This window comes from Hemibagrus wyckioides, linkage group LG29 (assembly GCF_019097595.1).
Source record: "Hemibagrus wyckioides isolate EC202008001 linkage group LG29, SWU_Hwy_1.0, whole genome shotgun sequence".
Lineage (NCBI taxonomy): Eukaryota > Metazoa > Chordata > Actinopteri > Siluriformes > Bagridae > Hemibagrus > Hemibagrus wyckioides.
Genome location: NC_080738.1, coordinates 9034580 through 9055977, shown reverse-complemented (window position 1 = coordinate 9055977; position 21398 = coordinate 9034580). Strand labels below are relative to the sequence as shown.

The following is a 21398-nucleotide window of genomic DNA, read 5'->3' as shown; positions in this document are numbered from 1 at the left end:
AAAAAGTGATACTCCATGAAAAATCACTTAACATAGTCAACTTTCAATATTTTTCATCGAACTGGCTCGTTTCCTGCCTCGGCGCAGTGTGCTCTCTGCATTGTGCTTCTCTGGCGCTGAAAATGCGATTCCGCAAGTCTCAGCGCTCTACGAGCAAGGGAAAGCGGTTTTTCAGAAAAAGGCATGTTTGCAGCTTTACGGGGCAGTTTTCTTTGACTTTTTTTCACATGTTTGAAGTCGACTATGATATGAAACGTGATTGTTTACTTTAAAATGCCAAAATTCATAAGAAACAATGGAAAGTCATAAACTATATGAATTTTGATATGAAATATGATTTTTTTCATCAAAGTGTAAAAATTCATAAGAAACATGGAAAAAGTGATAGACCATGAAAAATCACTTAACATAGTCAACTTTCAAGATTTTTCATCGAACTGGCTCGTTTCCTGCCTCGGCGCAGTGTGCTCTCTGCATTGTGCTTCTCTGGCGCTGAAAATGCGATTCCGCAAGTCTCAGCGCTCTACGAGCAAGGGAAAGCGGTTTTTCAGACAAACGAATGTGTGCAGCTGAACGGGGTAGTTTTCATTGAGTTTTGTCACATGTTTGGGGTCGACTATGATATGAAACGTGATTGTTTACTTTAAAATGCCAAAATTCATAAGAAACAATGGAAAGTCATAAATAATATGAATTTGATAGGAAATATGATTTTTTTCATCAAAGTGCAAAAATTCATGAGATACATGGAAAAAGTGATACTCCTTGAAAATTCACTTAACAAAGTCAACTTTCAAGATTTTTCATCGAACTGGCTCGTTTCCTGCCTCGGCGCAGTGTGCTCTCTGCATTGTGCTTCTCTGGCGCTGAAAATGCGATTCCGCAAGTCTCAGCGCTCTACGAGCAAGGGAAAGCGGTTTTTCAGACAAACGAATGTGTGTAGCTAAACGGGGCAGTTTTCTTTGACTTTTTTCACAAGTTTGAAGTCGACTATGATATGAAACGTGATTGTTTACTTTAAAATGCCAAAATTCATAAGAAACAATGGAAAGTCATAAAAAATATATATTTTGATATGAAATATGATTTTTTTCATCAAAGTGTAAAAATTCATAAGAAACATGGAAAAAGTGATACTCCATGAAAAATCACTTAACATAGTCAACTTTCAATATTTTTCATCGAACTGGCTCGTTTCCTGCCTCGGCGCAGTGTGCTCTCTGCATTGTGCTTCTCTGGCGCTGAAAATGCGATTCCGCAAGTCTCAGCGCTCTACGAGCAAGGGAAAGCGGTTTTTCAGACAAACGAATGTGTGCAGCTGAACGGGGTAGTTTTCATTGAGTTTTGTCACATGTTTGGGGTCGACTATGATATGAAACGTGATTGTTTACTTTAAAATGCCAAAATTCATAAGAAACAATGGAAAGTCATAAAAAATATGAATTTTGATAGGAAATATGATTTTTTTCATCAAAGTGCAAAAATTCATGAGATACATGGAAAACGTGATACTCCTTGAAAATTCACTTAACAAAGTCAACTTTCAAGATTTTTCATCGAACTGGCTCGTTTCCTGCCTCGGCGCAGTGTGCTCTCTGCATTGTGCTTCTCTGGCGCTGAAAATGCGATTCCGCAAGTCTCAGCGCTCTACGAGCAAGGGAAAGCGGTTTTTCAGACAAAGGCTTTTTTGCAGCTGAACGGGGCAGTTTTCTTTGACTTTTTTCACATGTTTGAAGTCGACTATGAGATGAAACGTGATTGTTTACTTTAAAATGCCAAAATTCATAAGAAACAATGGAAAGTCATAAAAAATATATATTTTGATATGAAATATGATTTTTTTCATCAAAGTGTAAAAATTCATAAGAAACATGGAAAAAGTGATAGACCATGAAAAATCACTTAACATAGTCAACTTTCAAGATTTTTCATCGAACTGGCTCGTTTCCTGCCTCGGCGCAGTGTGCTCTCTGCATTGTGCTTCTCTGGCGCTGAAAATGCGATTCCGCAAGTCTCAGCGCTCTACGAGCAAGGGAAAGCGGTTTTTCAGACAAACGAATGTGTGCAGCTGAACGGGGTAGTTTTCATTGAGTTTTGTCACATGTTTGGGGTCGACTATGATATGAAACGTGATTGTTTACTTTAAAATGCCAAAATTCATAAGAAACAATGGAAAGTCATAAACAATATGAATTTTGAAATGAAATATGATTTTTTTCATCAAAGTGTAAAAATTCATAAGAATCATGGAAAAAGTGATACTCCATGAAAAATCACTTAACAAAGTCAACTTTCAAGATTTTTCATCGAACTGGCTCGTTTCCTGCCTCGGCGCAGTGTGCTCTCTGCATTGTGCTTCTCTGGCGCTGAAAAAGCGATTCCGCAAGTCTCAGCGCTCTACGAGCAAGGGAAAGCGGTTTTTCAGACAAACGAATGTGTGCAGCTGAACGGGGCAGTTTTCTTTGACTTTTTTCACATGTTTGAAGTCGACTATGAGATGAAACGTGATTGTTTACTTTAAAATGCCAAAATTCATAAGAAACAATGGAAAGTCATAAAAAATATATATTTTGATATGAAATATGATTTTTTTCATCAAAGTGTAAAAATTCATAAGAAACATGGAAAAAGTGATACTCCATGAAAAATCACTTAACATAGTCATCTTTCAATATTTTTCATCGAACTGGCTCGTTTCCTGCCTCGGCGCAGTGTGCTCTCTGCATTGTGCATCTCTGGCGCTGAAAATGCGATTCCGCAAGTCTCAGCGCTCTACGAGCAAGGGAAAGCGGTTTTTCAGACAAACGAATGTGTGCAGCTGAACGGGGCAGTTTTCCTTGACTCTTTTCACATGTTTGGGGTCGACTATGATATGAAACGTGATTGTTTACTTTAAAATGCCAAAATTCATGAGAAACATAGGAAAGTGATATAAGTATGAATTTTGGTATTTTTAGTCTTCTCACGGCCAGACTAAGGGCAAAGCTGTGTATGCTTCAATGTTAATTGGGTAGTTTCCAGGATTTGGGTCTTATTTGGTTGTGACTTCATGCATGCCTGTATAGGTGTGGCCTGAGGCTGTCCGGTAAGCTGTAGAGATAAACGTTTATTGCTTCTTGGCCTTTTGGCTAAGATCAAGTGTTCTCTGGTCTGGCTTTGGGTTGTGACTGTATTCATGTTGCGCTTCTTAGTCTGGCTTTGAGAAGGCGAGCGTGATGGAAAGGATATTAAATAAAAAGAAAAAAGAGGAAAAAGGGGCCGGCCTTACCCTCATCGAGCATTGTGTTTCCCCGATAAGGGTTTGTAATGTGAACCCAGACCAAGGCCAAAAAGCCAGACCAGTGAACACAATAGATCCTAGCTAAAAAGCCTGAGAAGCGATCTTACACAAACCCCATTTCATCTATTCTCCTTTTGAAACCCAGTCAAAGCCCAAAACCAGACCAGAGAACACTTGAGCAAAAGACCAAGAAGCAATAAACTTTTATCTCCTCTGCTTAACAGACAGCCTCAGGCCACACCTATACAAGCATGCCTAAAGTCACATAAGCAAATAAGACCCAAATCCTGGAAGCATACACAGCTGTGCCAGAGCAAAGCTAATAAACATACTTCAAACTCATTGATGATCCTCTTCCTGGAAATCTTTAACAAAAAGCAAAAGATTTACGCATGACTTAAGATAAACCAGAGCCATAAAGAAAAAAAATACAAGCAGCACCAGGAAACCCTTATCGGGGAAACACAATGCTTGATGAGGGTAAGGCTGGCCCCTTTTTCTTTTTTTTCTTTTTTTTTAATATCCTTTCCATCACACTCGCCTTCTCAAAGCCAGACTAAGAAGTGCAACGTGAATACAGTCACAGCCCAAAGCCAGACCAGAGAACACTTGATCTTAGCCAAAAGGCCGAGAACCAATAAACTTTTATCTCTTCTGCTTAACGGATAGACTCAGGCCACACCTATAGGGGTTGGACAATGAAACTGAATCACTGGCCAATTTAGTGTTGTAGGTTTCATTGCTAAATTTGCAAGAGGAAGCTGTCTGAAAGGGATGTCCGGGTGCTAACCCGGATTGTATCCAAAAAACATAAAACCACAGCTGCCCAACTCACTGCAGAATTAATTGTGCACCTCAACTCTCCTGTTTCCACCAAAACTGTCGGGAGCTCCACAGGGTCAATGTGCATGGCCGGGCTGCTATAGCCAAACCTTTGGTCACTCGTGCCAGTGCCAAATGTCGGTTTCAATGGTGCCAGCAGCGAAAATCTTGGGCTGTGGACAATGTGACACACGTATCGTTCTCTGATGAGTCCACCTTCACTGTCGTTCCCACATCCGGGAGAGTTACGGTGTGGAGAAGCCCCAAAGAAGCGTACCACCCAGACTGTTGCATGCCCAGAGGGATGCATGGGGGTGGATCAGTGATGGTTTGGGCTGCAATATCATGGCATTCCCTAGGCCCAATACTTGTGCTAGATGGGCGCGTCACTGCCAAGGACTACCGAACCATTCTGGAGGACCATGTGCACCCAATGGTTCAAACATTGTATCCTGAAGGCGGTGCCATGTATCAGGATGATAATGCACCAATACACACAGCAAGACTGGTGACAGAGTGGTTTGATGAACATGAAAGTGAAGTTGAACATCTCCCATGGCCTGCACAGTCACCAGATCTAAATATTATTGAGCCACTTTGGGGTGTTTTGGAGGAGCGAGTCAGGAAACGTTTTCCTCCACCAGCATCACGTAGTGACCTGGCAACTATTCTGCAAGAAGAACGGCTCAAAATCCCTCTGGCCACTGTGCAGGACTTGTATCTGTCATTCCCAAGATGAATTGATGCTGTATTGGCCGCAAAAGGAGGCCCTACACCATACTAATGAATTATCGTGGTCTAAAACCAGGCGTTTCAGTTTCATTGTCCAACCCCTGTATACAGGCACAAAATAAAGTCAAAATAAAGGTATAAAGTCACATAACCAAATAAGACCCAACTCCTGGAAACTACCCACTTAACATTGAAACATATACAGCTTTGCCAGAGCAAAACTCATAAAAATACATCAAGCTCATGGATGTTTTGTCCTTTTCAACAAAAGGCCAAAGATTTATACGTGACTTAATAAAAAACCAACGCTATAAAGAAAAATAAAAGCTGAATAGCACCAGGAAACCCTTGTCGGAGAAAGACAATGCTCGATGAGGGTAAGGCCGGCCCTTTGGGTTGGTTGAGTGGAGAAAGGGTGGGGAAAGGCTGACGAGCAACAACTGACAGTGGTGAGCAGAAGGAGGCGAAGATAGGCTAGGGAACAGGTTGGGTTGAAAGCAGAAATAATTTGATGAGTAAGTAAGTAAGTCAGTAAGTCAGTAAATCAGTAAGTTAATAGTTTTTTGCCCTTTATTTTACATCAGAAAACGGTGCACCAAGCCTGGATGTACTGCAATACCAGGCCGATCCGCGGAGCGGACGTAGCAAGCCCCTTATCCGGCTCCCAGCTCTGAAAATCTGTTTAATATAGAGGACGTGTGAGATATTACACTAAGAAGAACAGATTGTTTTTTTCCAATCCAAATCCTACCCATATCCATACCTAACCAGTCACATTCTCAAGGCCAGACTAAGGATTGTAACGTGAACCCAGACCAAGGCCAAAAAGCCAGACCAGTGAAGACAATAGATCCTAGCTAAAAAGCCTGAGAAGCGATCCTACACAAACCCCATTCCATCTATTCTCCTTCTCAAACCCAGTCAAAGCCCAAAACCAGACCAGAGAACACTTGAGCAAAAGGCCAAGAAACAATAAACTTTTATCTCCTCTGCTTAACAGACAGCCTCAGGCCACACCTATACAAGCATGCCTAAAGTCACATAAGCAAATAAAACCCAACTCCGGGAAACATACCCAGCTGTGCCAAAGCAAAGCTAATAAACATACATCAAACTCATTGATGATCCTCTCCCTAGAAATTTTTAGCATAAAGCAAAAGATTTATGCATGAATTAAGAAAAAACCAGAGCTAAAAAGAAAAAAATGTGAGCAGCACCAGGAAACCCTTATCGGGGAAACACAATGCTCGATGAGGGTAAGGCCGGCCCCTTTTTCTTTTTTCTTTTTTTTTTATATCCTTTCCGTCACACTCGCCTTCTCAAAGCCAGACTAAGAAGTGCAATGTGAATACAGTCACAGCCCAAAACCAGACCAGAGAACACTTGATCTTAGCCAAAAGGCCAAGAAGCAATAAACTTTTATCTCCTCTGCTTAATGGACAGCTTCAGGCCACACCTATACAGACATGCATAAAATCATATAAGCAAATAAGACCCAACTCCTGGAAACTACCCATTTAACATTGAAGCATACACAGCTTTGCCAAATCAAAGCTCGTGAAAATACACCAAGCTCATTGATATTCCTCTCCCCAAAAATCTTTAGTAAAATATGAAAGATTTATATGTGACTGAAAAGAAACCAGAGAAATAAAGAAAAGAAAAAGAAAAAAGTAAGCAGCACCAGGAAACCCTTGTCAGGGAAACACAATGCTCGATGAGGGTAAGGCCTGCTCCTTGGGTTGGTTGAGTGGAGAAAGGGTGGGGAAAGGCTGACGAGCAACAACTGACAGTGGTGAGCAGAAGGAGGCGATGATAGGCTAGGGAACAGGGCGGGTTGAATGCAGACATAATTTGGTAAGTGAGTAAGTCAGAAAACCAGTATTTTTTTCTCTTTCATTTTACATCAAAACATGGTGCACCAAGCCTGGATGTACTGCAATATCAGGCCGTTCTGCAGAGCCGCTGTAGCAAGCTCCTATTCTGGCTCCCAGCTCTAAAAATCTATTTAATATAGAGGTCGTATCAGATATTAAACTAATAAGAATAGATTTTTGTTTTTCAATCCAAATCCTACCCATATCCATACCTAACCATTCACCTTCTCAAGGCCAGACTAAAGATTGTAACGTGAACCCAGACCAAGGCCAAAAAGCCAGACCAGTGAACACTTGATCTTAGCTAAAAGGCCAAGAAGCAATAAACTTTTATATCCTCTCATTTATTTTATTTTTTATTTTAAAATTCCAAAATTCATGAAAAACATAGGAAAATGATAAAAAATATGAATTTTGATATGAAATATGATTTTTTTCATCAAATTGCAAAAATTCATAATTAACATGGAAACAGTGATATTCCATGTAAATTCACTTAACAAAGTCAATTTTCAACATTTTTCATCGAACTGGCTCGTTTCCTGCCTCGGCGAAGTGTGCTCTCTGCATTGTGCTTCTTTGGCGCTGAAAATGCGATTCCGCAAATCTCAGCGCTCTACGAGCAAGGGAAAGTGGTTTTTCAGACAAACGTATAACAGCTGAACGGGGCAGTTTTCTTTGACTTTTTTCATGTTTGGGGTCAACTATGATATGAAATGTGATTGTTTACTTTAACAGGCCAAAATTCATGAGAAATATAGGAATGTGATAAAAAAACATGAATTTTCGTATTTTTAGTGTTCTCAAGGCCAGACTAAGGATTGTAACGTGAACCCAGACCAAGGCCAAAAAGCCAGACCAGTGAACACAATAGATCCTAGCTCAAAAGACTGAGAAACGATCCTACACAAACCCCATTCCATCTATTCTCCTTTTGAAACCCAGTCAAAGCCCAAAATCAGACCAGAAAACTCTTGATCTTAGCTAAAAGACTAAGAAGCAATAAACTTTTATCTTTTCTGCTTAACAGACAGCCTCAAGCCACACCTGCATTCCACCCCACGGAAATATTTAACAAAAAGCAAAACATTTACACATGACTGAAGAAAAACCAGAGCTATAAAGAAATAAAAGCTGAGCAGCACCGGGAAACCCTTGTCAGAGAAACACAATGCTTGATGAGGGTAAGGCCCGCCCCTTGGTTGGTTGAGTGGAAAAGGGTGGGGAAAGGTTGATGAGCAACAACTGACAGTGGTGAGCAGAAGGAGGCGAAGATAGGCTATGGAACAGGGCGGGTTGAACGCAGACATAATTTGGTAAGTGAGTAAGTCAGAAAGCCAGTAATTTTTTCTCCTTCATTTTATATCAGAAAACGGTGCACCAAGCCTGTTAGTACTGCAATATCAGGCCGACCTGCGGAATGGACGTAGCAAGCCCCTTTTCCGGCTCCCAGCTTTAAATATCTATTTAATCAGATATTAAACCGATAAGAACAGATTTTTCTTTTTCTACCCATATCCATACCTAACCAGACTAAGTATTGTAATGTGAACCCAGACCAAGGCCAAAAAGCCAGACCAGTGAACACAATAGATCCTAGCTCAAAAGTCTGAGAAGCGATCCTACACAAACCCCATTCCATCTATTCTCCTTTTGAAACCCAGTCAAAGCCCAAAACCAGACCAGAGAACACTTGATCTTAGCTAAAAGGCCAAGAAGCAATAAACTTTTATCTTCTCTGCTTAAAGGACAGCCTCAGGCCACATGTATACAGGCATGCATAAAGTCAAATGACCAAATCAGACCCAACTCCTGGAAACTACCCATTTAACATTGAAGCATACACAGATTTGCCAGAACAAAGCACACAAAAATACATCAAACTCATTGACATTCCTCTCCACAGAAAACTTTAATAAAAGGCAAAAAATTTATACGTGATTGAAGAAAAACCAGAGCTATAAAGCAATAAAAGCTGAGCAGCACCGGGAAACCCTTGTCAGAGAAACACAGTGCTCCATGAGGGTAAGGCACTTGATCCCCTTAGGTTGGTTGAGTAGAAAAAGGGTGGGGAAAGGTTGAAGAGCAACAACTGACAGTGGTGAGCAGAAGGAGGCAAAGATAGGCTAGGGAACAGGGAGGGTTGAATGCAGACATAATTTGATAAGTAAGTCAGTAAGCCGGTAATTTTTTTTCCTTCATTTTATATCAGAACACGGTGCACGAAGCCTGGAAGTACTACAATATCAGGCCGATCTGCGGAGCGGATGTAGCAAGCCCCTTTTCTGGCTCCCAGCTCTAAAAATCTATTTAATATAGAGGACGTATCAGATATTAAACTGATAAAAAAGATTTTTTTTTTTCAATCCAAATCCGACACATATCCATACCTAACCATTCGCCTTCTCAAGGCCAGACAAAGGATTGTAACGTGAACCCAGACCAAGGCCAAAAAGCCAGACCAGTGAACACAATAGATCCTAGCTCAAAAGTCTGAGAAGCGATCCTACACAAACACCATTCCATCTATTCTCCTTTTGAAACCCAGTCAAAACCCAAAATCAGACCAGAGAACACTTGATCTTAGCTAAAAGGCCAAGAAGCAATAAACTTTTATCTCCTCTACTTAACGGACAGCCTCAGGCCACACCTATACAGGCATGCATAAAGTCAAACGGCCAAATTAGACCCAACTCCTAGAAAACTGCCTATTTAACATTGAAGCATACACAGATTTGCCAGAACAAAAAACACATCAAACTCATTGACATTCCTTTCCATAGAAATCTTTAACAAAAAGCAAAAGATTTACACATGACTGAAAAAAAACCAGAGCTATTACAATAAAAAACAGTTGAGCAGCACCGGGAAACCCTTGTCAGAGAAACACAATGCTCGATGAGGGTAAGGCCCGCCCCTTGGGTGGGTTGAGTGGAAAAAGGGTGGGGAAAGGTTGACGAGCAACAACTGACAGTGGTGAGCAGAAGGAGGCAAAGATAGGCTAGGGAACAGGGCGGATTGAATGCAGACATGATTTGGTAAATAAGTCAGCAATTTTTTTTCCTTCATTTTACGTTAGAAACCGGTGCACCAAACCTGGAATGCAAGCCCCTTTTCCGGCTCCCAGCTCTAAAAATCTGTTTGATATAGAGGACGTATCAGATATTAAACTGATGAAAAAGATTTTTTTTTCAATCCAAATCCTACACATATCCATACCTAACCATTCGCCATCTCAAGGCCAGACTAAGGATTGTAACGTGAACCCAGACCAAGGCCAAAAAGCCAGACCAGTGAACACAATAGATCCTAGCTCAAAAGCCTGAGAAGTGATCCTACACAAACCCCATTCCATCTATTCTCCTTTTGAAACCCAGTCAAAGCCCAAAACCAGACCAGAGAACACTTGATCTTAGCTAAAAGGCCAAGAAGCAATAAACTTTTATCTCCTCTTGTCGGAGAAATTACATAGATATCATACATCATACATTAGCCTAGATTTAGGATGCTCTGCATAGAAGTAGTAGTTATCAATCACATATCAAATATCTACCAAATATCTATCAAAATCATTTAGCTTCGGATTAATGGTAAGCTTTTGTGTTATGCAAATATATCAAGTATATATCCTTTATAATATTAGGCTTTGGAGCTTTTGAGCTTTTGATTAATGCACATGTGTAACTTTCCTAATCATCAAGCAATGCTGAGATGGGGATGTTTTTGTAAATTTCATAATCATCAGGCAGAAATAGTGCTGAGATGGGTGAAATAGAGGAGATATTTTTTTGCTGAAAAGTGCAAACGTAAGGGGAATTTCACCAAGAATAGTCAGACAGACATAACCTAGACATAACCTAGGCATCTTATGAGCTTTAGCATTGGTTAATAAGCAACAGAGGAGCACACTTAGTTTCAGACACAAAGAGTTAAACGTAGAAATGGAAGTATGGTTTTCCGAGAAATTGAAGCACATCTAATTTTGACACATCGAAAACATCGAGGTTGGTACGTGCGTACGTGCACATTGTTGTGTACATCATGTACCCGAAAGGTTGTGTGATGTCATCAAAGGGAGGATGTTTTAATTTAGGGACGGTATCAGGACAAATAAGAAAATATAGTAAGTATGTTAATTAAGGAAGGAGGGATTAAAAGTATACATACATTGAGTATAATGTGGAAACTTCTAGAAATATTTAAATTTGGACAAGGAGGTGCCATGGGGTGCCTGAGGTATAAGAAGAGGGGAATTTTGGGGTTTTTTTTAGGCCAGCTGCTCTCTTCAGAAATGCATATGATTGACTGCATCTCTGAATAAAGAAACCTGATTCTTCTCATCTGCTGACTGAGATCTTCATTTCGGCTGAGTATTTGATTATTTGATAGTTTATTGAGTCCATTTGGTACGATTGTTGAAAATAATAGAAAAGTGGTACTGTTAAAGATTCCACCCTGTGATATATCCACTCAGAGGGGACTCTGAGTTCCGACACTCTGCTTAACGGACAGCCTCAGGCCACACCTATACAAGCATGCATAACGTCAAACGACCAAATTAAACCCAACTCCTGGAAACTACCCATTTAACATTGAAGCACACAAAAATACATCAAACTCATTGATGTTCTTCTACACGGAAATCTTTAATAAAAGGCGAAAGATTTACATGTGACTGAAGAAAAACCAGTCTCAAAAAAAAAAAAAAAAAAAAAAAAAAAGCCAACCAGCACCGGGAAACCATTGGCAGAGAAACACAATGCTCGATGAGGGTAAGGCCCGCCCCTTGGGTTGGTTGAGTTGAAAAATGGTGGGGAAAGGTTGACGAGCAACAACTGACAGTGGTGAGCAGAAGGAGGCGAAGATAGGCTAGGGATCAGGGTGGGTTGAATGCAGACATAATTTGGTAAGTAAGTCAGTAAGCCAGTAATTTTTTCTCCTTCATTTTACATCAGAAAACGGTGCACCAAGCCTGGAAGTACTGTAAAACCAGGCCGATCCGTGGAGCGGACGTAGCAAGCCCCTTTTCCGGCTCCCAGCTCTAAAAATCTGTTTAATATAGAGGTCATATCAGATATTAAACTGATAAGAACAGATTTTTTTTTTCAATCCAAATCCTACCCATATCCATACCTAACCATTCGGCTTCTCAAGACCAGACTAAGGATTGTAACGTGAACCCAGACCAAGGCCAAAAAGCCAGACCAGTGAACACAATAGATCCTAGCTCAAAAGCCTGAGAAGTGATCCTACACAAACCCCATTCCATCTATTCTCCTTTTGAAACCCAGTCAAAGCCCAAAACCAGACCAGAGAACACTTGATCTTAGCTAAAAGGCCAAGAAGCAATAAACTTTTATCTCCTCTGCTTAACGGACAGTGTGGAATAAAATTCTGTTCTACTCACTACAAAAATCCGACAGCTCAGTCTGACTCTTAACTAAATAAGATCAATCATGCAGACTAGATGAATGCAGATATGAGATTTTATTTGCAATCAGCGTTGATACAAGAATTGGGATGCTCACTCATGAACGTCCCAACACCCTCTAAGCGGGGATCTCCAACCACAGTCCTTATATACATTTTCCTTATCTCTCCAAATGCAACATGTCACCAATTCTTTGCTGAGATAATCCCACCTATTTTTCTTTTTGGAACTTTAGGTTCCCCCCCCCTTCCCCCCCCCTTTTTTTTTTCTCATGTTCCCATTAACCAAAAAGCTATTGATATAAATAACAATCAATTAATCAGTATTCATTACAAGACTCTCAAGTGATCAGAATCATTTAGCACACAACATAGGAATTGATTCGCATAAGAATTTGATTATGTTCTTTCAGTAGTATAGTCAAAAAACACACATAAATGATAACAGTGATTATGCATAAATAGAGGTGACTCAAACTGTTTTTTTTTAATACAGTATAATACGACACACAGATATAATATGACCAATGTTCTTTATATGACGTTCCCCGTTGTTCTTCTGCCCATGTGACTTTGCGCGACATAGAGGGACCATAGGAGGACAAAGGAGAGGTTACTAGCACATCACTTAGTCCCCGCTCGACGATTGAACTGGCAAGGATCTTAGCACGTCCATCGTACGTCTAGAAACATTGGTCCACAACACATTCTCTCCTAACTTCACCGTAATAACCTCCACCCTTTTTCTAAGAGGAACGCCTATCCATATGCCATATTTCCTTTTTCTCCTGAATGCAAGATTAAGTGAACGTTCTACACTGTAATGTACATGTTCTACCACAATAGGTAACTGAACTGTCTGTCTCGGGGTGTATGCATGTGTTTGTATCTCAGTGATGTACATCCTGTCTGCGTAAATCTCCCTTACTGACGTACGTCTGTCTATAAAAGGGTACTCTAATAGACCTGAATTTGGCTTCCACTCATCTTATTCGTTTTTCAAAAACCTCCCCCATAGGTGCCTCTATATGTGTCTCCAAATCCTCTCCATCATGCGGCCATTTTTATTAAGTCCATTTCATCAATGCTATCGCCTGGTTTGATTGGAGGCTCAATCTCATGTGTCATCTGAACATATTGACCAAATAGTGTTCATGTCATTTGTGTGATCATGGAACGTAGTAGTAGAATTACGCAACACAACAGAACCACAAGTATCAGCAGAACCACTCCCACAATTGTCCCTAGCCTAAGTATGATGGCCCTCCAATTTGAAAAAAACAACCAAGAAAACCAATCATTTGACTGTTTATATGTGTTCACTACGTGTTCGTCTCTAAGATCTTTCATCTGCCTTAGTACTTTACTCAGGTTACCTTCTGGTCCAGTATGCATTGGAATGTAAGTACAACATTGGTCTCCAAACATAGTGCACACTCCCTCATCAGGGGCTCTCATAGTGTCCAAGATTAACCTGTTCTGTAAGGCCATGGTAGATGTTGCATGTAATTGTTCTTGAATCAAATCCAACGCTTGTATTGTATAGTTCATGAAACGTTGTTGATTATACCAAATGTAATTAATCCATCTTATGTTTTTCACAATCTGTGCCCATGGCAGAAAGAATGTCAATGCTCCTGCTCCCAATCGACCCATTGCAACATGTTCATCAGGGACTCCCACCGGAATCCCTCTCCAATCTACATAAACCCCATTAATCTTGTCAAATTGTCCCACGGCACGTTTAGTTCGCCAACCTGTCACGTTATCTCTTTTTCTTGTAGCACAGTTAGTTTTTCTGTCAGCACCACTGTTGCACAGCACCCTGCCCATCCGGGTGGCAGGGTCTGTCTGGCAACTCCATGTCCACAGTACCAGAAGACATCAGCTAGAGGCCTTGTCCCATTAGACAAATCAGGCTGTTTCAGGTCAATATAGTTCCCCTTCGTTTGTCTCCACACATTGATTCTCAGTCCTTTTGTATCTGCTGACATGTCACAGTCCTTGGAAATGTTGCCGACAAACACTTGTGATCCATTAGAACATAAACAAAACGGGTATCTCTGTCCTTTAAGTGCACTTACTCTGGTGGGGGGATGTCCCTCTGTCCGAATTTCTACATATTCGCAAGTGCTATTCAACTTCTTCAGTTTGGCTGGACCATAAGCACACGAGATAGAATGCATAAGACAAACGAATGGGCATAAGTGTCGTAAGTTGTGTTTGGTACTGTTACAGCCTTCTGGTCCCCTCGTCGGTGTAACTCTGGGTGCTCGTGGTGTTATGTCATGGCACACTATACATGAGATATTTGCTACTTCGTGTGCCGTGTAGCTCAGCCACTGGTAAAACAAGTTGTTTGTCAACAATTCCTGGTCTAATCTGTTAATGAGGTTCATCGACTGTGCAGTGTCCCTACGCAGTCTGGGCTGCAATGTTGCTGGGGGCTCACCATAGTTTGTTCTCTCAGTCTCACCAAAGACTCGCAGAAGTGTATATATCCATAACCCTATACACATCAGTGCTATTATCACAAGTACCAGTAAACCCCAGTCTGTTTTGCTGAGTCGATCACAGTTTCCTTCCCACTTGTCTCTTGCTCATCGTCCCTCTCTCTCTCCTCTCTTTCAGTGTCCTCGCCGTGCACGGGCTCTAGTTCTAAAGGCAGGTCCTGCATCTCCCACATCATGCTGTGAAGGCCCTTCCCTTGGGTCATCCCCTTCTTCTTGTTCTGCTGGGCTCTCCCACGGTTGATATTCCCTGCTTCGCAGGTGAGGTGCTTGTACTGAAGGAGGTTGTGAGGCAGGAATGGATGGATCACGCCTTCGCGCCTCGAATTCCCTTATCAATGGATCCTGCTCCTGTTCTTGTGTCCTCTCACGTCTCTCTCCAGCCTCTGGATCAGGTGCTCTGCAACAGTGATTCAGATGAAACCAAGCGGTCTTACCTTCAACTTTTATGGCTGTAGGGGTCACCAAGACGACTTTCAGTGGCCCAACCCGCCTAGGCTTGTTCCATCTCCTCTTGAAGACTTTGACATACACACAGTCTCCTGGCTTCACAGTCCTCAGCTCTTCGTCAATTTTGCTCATCCTTCCCTCAGTGGCACCTTTCACCTGTTGGAATATAGCTCAGTGTATTTCAGTTAGATGCTTTACATAGTTGCCAAGTTCACTTTCAAGCTGCTCTAACAAGGGGCCCTTGTAAGGTCCTCGTAGATACGGTACAGGCATAGGTCGTCCAGTAAGCATTTCATGCGGGGTTAGATGCGTCATTCGGTTAGTTTGCATTCTCATGCTCATCAGTGCCAGTGGCAAAGCTTGCACCCAGTTCATTTTTCCAGCTTCACAAATCTTTGCCAGTTTCACCTTCAATGTTCCATTGGCTCTTTCCACCATTCCTTGCAACTGCGGATGATAGACACAACCCAATCTGTGCCATATTCTTAAATACTGGAACACTCTCCAAATCACGTTGTACACAAAATGAGTACCACTATCTGAGCTGATTTTATCAGGAATACCAAACCTTGGGATTACCTCTCTGCACAAAAATGTTGCCACTGAATCTGCATCTGCTTTAGCTGTTGGGTGTGCCTCCACCCATCTGCTAAATCTGTCCTCCACCACCAGGACATACCTTTTCTTCTCCTTCACCTCAGCCATATCCATGAAATCAATAATCAGATGTCTGAATGGTTCTGGTATGTGGCCTATAGGTGCTGTAAAACTTTTCCTGTTGTTGTATTCTGCACATATTTCACAATTTGCTAACCTGTGATCTACCATCTGGGCCAAATAAGGAGACCACCATGCTTTTTGAATCCTTTTGATCACTTCCCCCTAGCTGGCAGAGTGATAGCATGCAACAAATCAGTGATGGCCATACAGTGGGTAACAGGAGTGCTGTCGGCCCTTAACAACCCTCTCTGTGCCCATGTCGGGCCGAAGTAATGGCACACACCATAAGCATACTGTGAATCTGTGAAAATTGTACAGGACTTCCCTGCAGCTAGTTTACAGGCTGCAGCGCGTTCTTTTAACTCAGCTAATTGTGCAGAACATGGTTGAGCAACAGCCGTAGACTGAGTGGTGACAAAACCAGTCAAATCAATGGGCGCTACTATAGCATAACCTGCTAAATTTCCGTCCGGGCCTCTAAAGCACGAACCATCAACAAAAAAGGTTACATCTAAATGCGGTAATGGTTGATTCTCTAGGTCTTGACGTGCTTTTGAGTAAGAAGCTGATGTTAACTGACAATCGTGTGGCTCACCATCCAATGGGGTCATCATTCTATCAGCTGGATTGACTGACATCTCTGAATAGTCAATTCTGGTGAGGAGAGAATCACATCATAACCAGTTTTCCGCGCATGAGTAATAACAAACGTCGGGCTAGTCAAGAAGGCGTGCAGTGCATGTGTCGTGTACAACGTAGTTGGATGGCCCATTGTAATGGTTGATGCTTTCTGGTATGCAAAAGCTGCTGCCGCTAAACCACGATAACATGGCGGCATTCCACTCTCAATGTTGTCTAATCTAGTGCTGAAGTAGGCAACAGGCTGTTTGCCTGGCCCCTGTTGTTGAGTTAGAACAGCATTAGCAAATCCCTGTTTTTCTGACACCATTTTGGCTTACCATAATCTGGACTAGCGAGTGCTGGTGCAGTACAACATTTCAAAAGCTGCAACTGGTCAATGACGCTTTCTTCTGATCTGCTGCTTTTATCAACGCACGGAGTGGTGACACCTTCAACGCAAAGTCTACTATCCACTGTCTGCTGTAGCCCACTATGCCTAAAAAAGACAACATCTGGCCAACTGTTTGCGGTTTAGGAGCTTTTCGAACTGCCTCCACATGTGCAGGCGACAGCTTACGGCTGGTGCCATGCAAAACTCTTCCCAGTTATTCAACTTCTTGTTTACAGAATTGCAATTTTTCCTTGCTCACCTTGTGCCCATTTTCTGCCAGAAGTCTCAACACATTTAGGGAGTCTGCCTGACACTGCTCTTTGGTTGGACTACAAAATATCATCAACATAAGTCAGGAGAAGACTATCAATATCTAACGAAGCTAGATCCCTAGCTACTATTCGATTGAAGATCGATGGACTTTCACAATAACCCTGAGGCAATCTCGTGTATGTGTACTGCTGGCCGTTGTAAATAATAAGTAAATGCAAACAAATGTTGTGAGTCTGGATGCAGTGGAATGCTGCAAAATGCTGAACACAAGTCAATGACTGTGTACCACTTGGTATAACCTGGAATGTTGGAGAGTAACGTATGTGTATCTGGTACTACTGGTGCTTCTGCTTCAACAATATGATTTATGGCACGCAAGTTGTGTACAAGACGCCATTTATCTGAATTAGGTTTTCTGACAGGAAATATCAGAGTGTTGCATCGACTGTGTGTTGGAATCAAAACTCCTGCTTCTAACAATCCCTCAAGAGTGGGTCCTATACCTGCCTGGGCCTGTGGTGTTAACGGATATTGTTTCTGATACGGGTACCTGACATTAGGTTTAAGTTTTATCAACACCTGGCCTGCTGATTTGATGAGCCCTACGTCTGTTGAATGCTGTGTCCAGAGTGCACTTGGTATTGTGGCTAACAGCTCCTCAGTTTCCGTGTCAGGTTGTTTGTCTGTTGTGGAATCTTTGTCTTCTGATTCCAGTAACTGATGGGATGGTGACATTTTCTTTTCTATCAAGGTCTGTGTGGCTCTTAAAGTATCTGTGTGTTTCTGAGAAATACGCATGAACTTTCCATCCGGTGAGGTATGCATGTACTGATTGATTGTTGGTTTCCATTCCAGTACTTGGCTAGTTTCTTTGAGCATTAGTCCCAAGTCCTTCGATTCATGGCCTCCTGCAACCATCAATGAGATATGGGGTATTGAATCTGTCACCTGAAACCAGCTCTTCAAGTTGTTCGGTAGTTGAACTGGCACTGCCACTCCTTGCGGTCCCACAAAGATGTCTGTCGTTATTAAATCAAACATTTTTCCCTCCAACATATCTGACCACAGTGTAGCATATTCTTCATTGGTGCTGTCTGGATCAAAACACATGGTGCAGTGTAATGGGCTTTTGGGCTCGGTATAATCTGGTCGCATGGCCTGTATCCATGGTTTCCATTGTAAATACCTGGCATGCAACTCTGATGCTTCAGGATCGTCATTCTGTAGCCAGTACACTGTACTACACTCCATCTCCGTCTGTGCCTCGACCATAAAGTATTGCTCAGCTATGGTTCTGTCCGGGAATGTCACCCAGAGAGCTGTGGGACTGCACTGAATTCTAGCCTTAAATTTACACAAAAGATCTCGTCCCAGTAGATTGACTGGTGTAGCTGGTGAGTACAAAAGTGGTGCCACAATAGTGGTGTCTTCTAATGTTAGTACTTGAGGCTCTGTGAAATGTAAGATTTGTGAGACCCCTGAGAAGCCTGTGGTCTTTATGGTCTTTCGAGTGAGAGGGAGATTCGAGCCTGCGGCTTGTATTTTTCCTACCTTTTCCCTCTCTTTTTCCTTCTGTCTGGCCCTAGTAAGCTCGCCAAGTTGTGTTATATAGTTGTGTCAGTAGGGCCTCTGAGGCTGTTTTTTCGTCCTTCTGCTTCTTTCTGTATTGTTCCACATAATGTATTACATGCGCTTTGTAAGTGTCCCAAGGCATGGAGTTTGAGCCTACCACCTCATCTAATGAGGTTTGAACTTGTTCTGGTAGACATTTCTTCAGCATCAGTTTAAACAATCCCTTGCTCCTATCTGTCTCGTCCCATGTTCCACCAGTCTCCTCCTTCCATTTATTCTGATAGTCATGAATGAATTTCACCACATTTTCATCTTCCTTCAGAATCATGTGTTCCAGTTGTCCTGGATCCATTTTTGTTGGGTAGGCCTTTCTTACTTCATTCCACAGTCTATTTCTCCAAGTCCCTAGTGCTACAGCATCCCAACCTGGTTGATCCATTGCTCCTTTTAAACCTGCTTCATCTAGTATTTCAGCTGTTTTCGCTTTGCCTATTGTTTGAGCCAGAAATGCTTTCACATCTCCTATTGACAGAGAATATCCCGCTGTTTTCTCTTCAAACTTTGTGATCCATCTTTGTCCTCCGTTACACAGTTGCCAGAGGGCAACTGTGAGCTCAATCCTACCATGTCCATGAATGTCCACGGTACGTATTGTACGTCCCTCCCTTTTGTCACCAGTGGATTCATGTGTACTTCTGCTTCATCCTCATATCCAAATCTTTTTGGAGCTTTGAGTGATCCCTTGGCTCTTAGAACTCTTGGTCGTGTTCATTCCCGTTCCAGATGCTCTTCTATGGCTGTAACTGAGTTTTGTAGCCGCTCTTCTAATTCTTCCAGCTGTTGTGTGAAGTCGTGAATACTATCCTTCATCTGCTGTTCTCTAGTGTCCCTTTGTCTCTTCAATGCATCTTCTCTTGGTTCAATATAAAGTACGCCTCTAACCTGTCTCTCTGGATCTTCTTGCCATTGTTCAACATATGGTTGTTTATCCAGTAACTCTGCTGTCTTCTCTGTTCGTGGTTGGTTGTGTATACACTGTCTCTCTTCTGTTGGTTCATCTCTCACCCATTCCTTCTGCAATGCAGGGGGCGCTGTAGGCCCGCTCTCATATGTTGGGGTGCGGCTCCCATTACCGTCTCCAGCTGGCGTTGAGTGCATGAATCTGAGTTCTTTTCCCTTTTGCAAGTAATCTTCACTCTCTTTTCTGGCTCTTTGCAATATCTCCCCCACCTCTTCATCTTCATCATTTTCACTGTGTGCACCACCCATCTCTCTGTTTCTCCTTATGTTCCCCTTGATTGGGCTTTCCACAGATATCTCTACTTCTTCCCATCCTATCCAGTCATAGTAACAATCTGATGAAGTTGGATAAATTCCCGCTGGTCCCCTGCATGCACCCTGCTCATTGTAGTTGGGTGGTGGACAGTAGGTAGGCAGTGGTCCTTCTGCTTCTTTCTCTTCTCTACTCCGTTCCTCTTCTTTCTTCATTGCTTGTTTCACATCCTCTTCTACTTCTTTGATCTTCTTCCCTTCTCTCATGAACAATTCCAGAATCTCCAGTCGTCTGTATTTCTTTCCTCTGGATTTTTCATCATCTCTGCTTGGTCTCCAATGTCTCAACATTTCTCTCACTTCTGAACAGACTTTTTCATCGAATGTTCCTTCCATTGGCCATTGTAATTTCCCTTGAGTCCTGTCGTGCCATTTTCTCATACACTTCCTGACATACAGTACTTCTCATCAGGTTTGTGCTGTGCTATTATGATGTCAACTGGTGTAGGCTGGCTCCTCCTTTCACTCATGATGCACCCCTGTTGTGCTCTGTGCGCGCTACTTCTCTCTCCTGGGTTCTTGTTTCCTTCCGACCACGTCAGCGCGACATTGATTTGTTTCACTGTCACACTTGGCCTTACTGGATCCTTCTTAACTTTTCACCAAGCGCGTTGATTTTATCAATTAATATTGACGTTGCAAAACCTCTCTCCCAGTGTACAATTCGGGGTTCTACTGTCACGGTTGCTGCCAATCCTGAACAATAATTGGACTGGCTTGGTCTTGGTTGCAGTACCTCCACTAAGGGTTCATCATCTTCTTTATGTGGGTCATTAATGAAGTCAAATATGGGGATAGCTATGCTACTGGGCTCAGGGGTCTAGTGCCCTCAATACTGGGCTCAGTAATTTAGGCCTCCAAATCTTCCTGAGGTTTTCGTACCAATCTTCGACAGGGAAGGTTCTCTGTAATGTATACAACCCTTCAAACTTTGATAAGGCCCACAATTTATCCCTAATTAAATCCTCTGGCTGCCACTGTTCTACTCCCTCTCTATCTTTGTATGTTCGTTCGTCCCAAAAATGTGTGCGTATTCCTCTAGTCTCTATGTCTAAATCTCGACGGAAGGCCATACAACTGAAGTGGACAGCAGTACGCATGCAGTGAGAGATATCAGTATAACAGTTCAGCGAGTCAATAAGGGTAATGTTGCTTCATCTGGATCACACCTCTTACAATTCACTGAATGGCCTAATAGAATACAAAACCAAGTTTTAGGTGGATTCTTTCTGAATATTCCTTTCTGCTGATTATACAATACCCATCCCTCACTAAGTCTGCTCTTAGTCAATTTTGGCTTTGTCTCAGGTTCACAAAAAGTATTTCCGACCGATGGATTTCTCGGCCTATACATACGCCAGCTCTTTCTCATACTTATTCTGGGCAAA

General features: G+C 42.1%; 3 non-coding genes and 4 pseudogenes across 3 annotated transcripts; all 7 read right to left on the bottom strand.

The window, feature by feature from the left end:
* Positions 1–5419: 5419 nt before the first annotated feature.
* LOC131349523 (U2 spliceosomal RNA) lies at positions 5420–5585 on the bottom strand (annotated as a pseudogene).
* A 785-nt stretch (positions 5586–6370) lies between these two features.
* Positions 6371–6485, bottom strand: LOC131349542 (U5 spliceosomal RNA). The gene has a single exon (XR_009204091.1). It is a non-coding gene; the product is annotated as a U5 spliceosomal RNA (small nuclear RNA).
* A 260-nt stretch (positions 6486–6745) lies between these two features.
* LOC131349524 (U2 spliceosomal RNA) lies at positions 6746–7035 on the bottom strand (annotated as a pseudogene).
* A 1522-nt stretch (positions 7036–8557) lies between these two features.
* LOC131349530 (U5 spliceosomal RNA) lies at positions 8558–8672 on the bottom strand. Its single transcript, XR_009204081.1, has one exon. It is a non-coding gene; the product is annotated as a U5 spliceosomal RNA (small nuclear RNA).
* Positions 8673–8924: 252 nt separating this feature from the next.
* On the bottom strand, positions 8925–9095 carry LOC131349525 (U2 spliceosomal RNA; annotated as a pseudogene).
* Positions 9096–11290: 2195 nt separating this feature from the next.
* Positions 11291–11406, bottom strand: LOC131349532 (U5 spliceosomal RNA). The gene has a single exon (XR_009204082.1). It is a non-coding gene; the product is annotated as a U5 spliceosomal RNA (small nuclear RNA).
* Positions 11407–11667: 261 nt separating this feature from the next.
* LOC131349522 (U2 spliceosomal RNA) lies at positions 11668–11832 on the bottom strand (annotated as a pseudogene).
* Positions 11833–21398: the final 9566 nt, after the last annotated feature.